This window comes from Halyomorpha halys, unplaced genomic scaffold (assembly GCF_000696795.3).
Source record: "Halyomorpha halys isolate HHAL.00 unplaced genomic scaffold, Hhal_1.1 Scaffold6.1, whole genome shotgun sequence".
NCBI classification, from domain to species: domain Eukaryota; kingdom Metazoa; phylum Arthropoda; class Insecta; order Hemiptera; family Pentatomidae; genus Halyomorpha; species Halyomorpha halys.
In genome coordinates this window covers 38,174-44,170 of record NW_027111275.1, presented here as the reverse complement: position 1 = coordinate 44,170, position 5,997 = coordinate 38,174, and positions in this window count along the sequence as shown.

Here is a 5,997-nt window from a genome sequence, read left to right as displayed (position 1 = left end):
AATTTACTGGTTGTATTTTTTTATACAGTTGTAAATATCAACAAATAAATAAAAATAAAATTTTTTATCAATAAATATTTGTGGTATAGAATTTTATCATAATGTAAATGTTTATGATTAAAAAAATTAAGAAATAACTTCTCTTGTATATATTTTTTTTACAATCCAAAAAATTGAAATAAAAATAAAATGATCTGTGTCCATTTTTGGCTCTACCTTTCTTTTTTTCTTCAATAATAATCTAAATTCTATTTTTAAAATCGTAAATTTTTAATTTACATGAATACATGTTTTCTCATTAGTGATAAATTAATTTCCAAATTTCTAGATTGTACATTTTTATATTTTATAGCTCCTCTCCTAGAAAACTGGTACCATATTCGTATACCATTAATACTTAAAACAATTAGAACATGTAACATAAATTTAATTTGAGTTTATTTCCGTCAGTCTATTTCTGTCTGTGACGTTTGTCTCAGGTATTAGGAAAATGACCACAAACTATAATGAACAGACTCGAACCTGTCTAGTAGGAGCACGACTTTAGGAGAGTGTTTCAAATTATGAACCTAGCCAAAATTTTAGAATTTGCTATATACCAATTTTTATTCTCCTTTTTATTTAAATATTTTATTTTTTGCTAAGAAGAATTTTTATGTTAGATTTCAGTGAATCTAAAGTTAATTGAATTTTTTTTAAGATGCCTTCATTCGTTAACATTCTGTTTACTGCTAAAAAATTAATCAAAACTTTTTTATCATTAATAGCAATATAAAAATATTTTTATTTAAATCCCAAAAAGAATTTGGAAATTCGTTTTTATTTCTTTTCAATAATTACTTCAATTACTTTTAACTTGTAGAGACACTACTACTGCCTGCTATTCTATACTATAACTACTTTAGAGCCTCCAGACCGTTACGGGCTGACATGACGCGACCTAGCAGCTAAGACGAGTACTACGATCATTAGGCAAATCAGGCAAACGTCGTATATTGATGTATTGGGTTGTGAAATAAGTTTGTAGCGTTTTTCGATATTTCAATTTAATCCTCTCTGTGTTTAAAAAAATTATGTTACTTGGTCAATAATGCTTACATGTTCTAAAAAAGGATTAGTTAAGGTGTTTTTATGCATCAGTTTCAACCGAGATTCCTTATCGTTAAGTGGTATTTTGCATGCTCAAAATGGAAGAGAACAAAATTCATTTTCGTCATTTCATGATTTTTTTATTTCTAAAAAGGAAAATCCGCTGCACAAGCGGTTAACAAAATCGGCAGTGTGTATGGCGATGATACCTTAGGAGAAAGCACCTTCAGTAAGTAGGTTGATCTGAAAATTTTGACTTGGAAGACGCTGACGTTGGAAGACTCGGGTCGTCGTTCAACTGTTGATGATGACCAAATTCAAACATTAGTCACAGACAACCCTCACTCTACGACACGGGATATCGCAGAAACGCTTAAGATATCTCATGCAAGTGTCTCAAATCATTTGGGGACTGCGTGATATGTTTCTCGAAGTGATACATGGGTTACTCATAATTTGACGGAAAAGAATTTATTGAATCGCATATCCATTAGCGATTTACTCCTGAAACGCAATGTTAATGATCAATTTTTAAAGAGGTTGATAACTGGGGATGAAAAGTGGGTTCTGTATAAGAATATTGTGAGGGAAAAGACCTGGGAAAAACGAAGTGACCCGCAGTTAATGATTTCCAAAGCAGGATTACATCCAAAATATGTTATGCTGTGCATTTGGAGGGGTTAGAAAGGTGTCCTTTATTTTGAGCTCCACCCGCCTCCCCAGACCATTAATTCTGCAGTATACTGTGCCCATTTGGAACAATTAAAGGCAGCGGTTGAGAAAAAGCGTCCACCATTGGCTAATCGTAAAGGCATAGTTTTCCATCACGATAACGCCCGTCCTCGCGTATCTTTGCAGACCCGCAGAAATTATTGGAGTTTGACTGGGTTGTGATCCCCCACCCACCTTTTTCACCAGACCTTCCCTCAACAGATTTTCACTTATTTCGGGCACTTCAATACTAATATTCAAAAAAGCACTGTCCGTAAGTGGTTTGCTCGGTTCAGAACCGGAAATGTTGACAAGGAAGACGCTGAGCTCTTGGGTCGTCCTTTAACTATTGATGATGACCAAATTCAAGCATTAGTCACTATATGTATTATCCTGTTAGCTTTTAATGGTAAAATAGAAGATTCTATTGTAATCTTTATCTGAATCTGGACATTAGACCAATAATCTTAGTAGTGTATAATGTTTCTCGACATGTAACATCTGATATATATGATTTTTGTGTTTGGGCATGATCTAACTAAGCTTTTTGCAGGAATACAATATTATACATAATAATCGTTTGGAAAAAATATCTAGTTATAACTAGATTCCTTTACATGGTGAAATCAATAATTCAAAACCATTAAAATTGGTATTGGAATGCTTGCTATGAATGGATCTTCTTTTTTATAATTTGGACATTAGACCAGTTCATTATTTAAACTATATGTAAATAATTACAAAAAATGTTCTATTGATTCTTTGCCTGTTACTGTAATTGTTTCCAGTGAAATAAATTTTCTATAAATGCTGATTTGTATGTCCTTCCAGTAGATCTCTTGATCTGACTTAGAAGTTCTTAGTCTATTTCAGAGAAGTTCATTGCGACTTAGCCAAAAAGGGCATAGAAATTAGGATTAGTTTCACCATCATTCGACAAATCTGATTGTAATTATATTAGGTGGTTTTTAGTGCTAATAAAATATTACAAAACCTCTAATCTGGTAGGTAATTCTTGTGTTTCTGAGTTATGGGTGAAAGAGTTTGACTGATTTTACATGTGGCCTTAATCTAAATTTATTTTGAATATTACTTTTTTTTATTTGCAATGATAAATGAGAGTAAATAAAAAATTAACTTTTTTTATGAAGAACTAGTGTGATTTGGTTAACAAGAAGGGTTTTAAAATTTATTCCATGGTGAATTTTAGGGATATTTTCTTTGCTTGGTTTGAAATTTAACTTTTTTAAATGTTGGTTCAATATAATAGCTTAATCACTATTTGAGTTTTTCTTAAACCGCATCCTTTTAATTAAACTTTTTTCAGTGATTCATTAAGATGTTGATCCTAATTGAAATCTGATAACCCTTGTTTAGTAGGGTCTAAATAAAAAAAAGGCCATAAAAATCGAATGTCTGAAGATCTTGGTAGCTAGGCTCAGTAAGGAAGTAAACTGGAGCACACATGCCTATTTTTGAAGAAATCTGACCAAAACTCATTTTATCAATTTTTTTTTGCACCCAAATTAGTTAAAAATGGAACTTATATAATTAAATTGTAATACCTGAAATCTTGAATAGATTTCCAAAAGTTTGAGATGAAAAAAATTATTCCATACTGGCATGATTGAACAAACATTTCGATAAACATGTTTATACATCAAGTTAATTTCTTGATGTTGGCCAAATTACAAGTATCACAAGATGCCTCAATAACCTTTACCAGCAGAGCATGCATATTTGATTTTGATAAATAAATTAGGTTAGAAACTTTTATGTTAACTAATTTGACTTAAAAGTAGCTATCAGGCTATGTGGAACAGTTAATATCAGAAGAGTCAGTTTTGTAAAAATGTTTTGATGATTGGTGATATAGTGTTTTGTCTAACTTGAAACTTGTTTTTTTAAAAAAAGACAAATGGTTTTTCACTTATCAAGTGAATAAGTGGAAATAATAATTAATAAACAGTGCTCGGAGTGGACTGCATTGATTATCTGTTTATCAGATTATTTCAACATTGTTTATCTGTTTCACAATATTGCTAAATTATAATACTGCATCATTATATCTAGCGTCTTTACATGGTCTTTTTAACCCAGAGATGTCACTTTGCAAAATTTAGAAAAAACAAGATAATCATTCTCATGAATTCATATTGTTACTTTATTTTAGGAAATGAATCTTGTATTATTATTTCCTTCTGTTTTCTCTGTATCTCTTCGCATTCATATATCGTATATTCCTATAGAATATATTCCTCTACCCTAAATATACTTTCTACTCCTTTCACCAGGAATAGCTGTAAAACTGGCTACCCTCTCGACTGTAAGCAAATTCCTTCCAGCGAAAACAGAGAGAATAAGCTACCAAGACCTTCAGACATTCGATTTTTATGGCTTTTTTTTTTTATTTAGACCCTACTAAACAAGGGTAATCAGATTTCAACTAGGATCAACATCTTAATGAATCACTGAAAAAAGTTTAATTAAAAGGATGCGGTTTAAGAAAAACTCAAATAGTGATTAAGCTATTATATTGAACCAACATTTAAAAAAGTTAAATTTCAAACCAAGCAAAGAAAATATCCCTAAAATTCACCATGGAATAAATTTTAAAACCCTTCTTGTTAACCGAATTCACACTAGTTCTTCATAAAAAAAGTTAATTTTTTATTTACTCTCATTTATCATTGCAAATAAAAAAAAGTAATATTCAAAATAAATTTAGATTAAGGCCACATGTAAAATCAGTCAAACTCTTTCACCCATAACTCAGAAACACAAGAATTACCTACCAGATTAGAGGTTTTGAAATATTTTATTAGCACTAAAAACCACCTAATATAATTACAATCAGATTTGTCGAATGATGGTGAAACTAATCCTAATTTCTATGCCCTTTTTGGCTAAGTCGCAATGAACTTCTCTAAAATAGACTAAGAACTTCTAAGTCAGATCAAGAGATCTACTGGAAGGACATACAAATCAGCATTTATACAAAATTTATTTCACTGGAAACAATTACAGTAACAGGCAAAGAATCAATAGAACATTTTTTGTAATTATTTACATCTAGTTTAAATAACGAACTGGCCTAATGTCGAAATTATAAAAAAGAAGATTCATTCATAGCAAGCATTCCAATACCAATTTTAATGGTTCTGAATTATTGATTTCACCATGTAAAGGAATCTAGTTATAACTAGATATTTTGTCCAAACGATTATTATGTATAATATTGTATTCCTGCAAAAAGCTTAGTTAGATCATGCCCAAACACAAAAATCAAATATATCAGACGTTAGATGTCGAGAAACATTATGCAACTAAAATTATTGCATGGTCAAAAATAACCAAAAACATTTTATACCAGCTATTTACTTTTATAAGAGGAGTAGTAGAGATATCAAACACAAAACCCTAAAAGTTAGAAATTCTGGAAAAAAAAAAAAAAAAGATAACTTCCGTTTAAAGTAAAATTTACTTAGTTTCTTTATGATGTCATGTAAAATAAAGAAAATCTTCAAACCAGATAAATAATCATGTATAAATTGGCTCTCAATATTTCAGAAAAATGTTCCACAGTTAAAACATTGTTTGCTTCCCTGATAATGCTTCATTACTATCCAAAGCTAGGTCAGACTTCGGGAGAGGCAGGAGGGGCAAAATACTCCAGACTTAGGATTCTGTTAGAGTTAACTAAAAAAATCTAAACAGTTATACATTTTGAAAACACATTCAAATAACAAAATCATTTCAATCTATAATAAATGTTTTAAACATATTCTGGCAGGTTAGCTTATGTTATAAATCACTGCTCTGGAAGAATGCTGTTGTAACTGTAAAATCTAGTGAGACTAACTTTCTGGTATTGGTGTGCTCAGAAATGAATTTATTAGATGTTTGTAAATTGACATAATTATACTTAATTACTAATTATTAAATACAATTATACATTGACAAATTTTTAAATACTATTGTGTTAACTTACAAACATCTAGTAAATGCATTTTTGAGACCTCTTCTCTTCCTCTCCTCCCCTCAACATAATAAAGTCAATTTTCTAAAATTTTATAGTTGCATCATTATTCTTCTAAACCAGTAGTATGTTGTTTATAGTTAAATTAAAAAAGGAATGTGTAGTCTTTTAAGCCTACATTAATAAGAACATTAAATTTTACCTCCATCATTAAAATT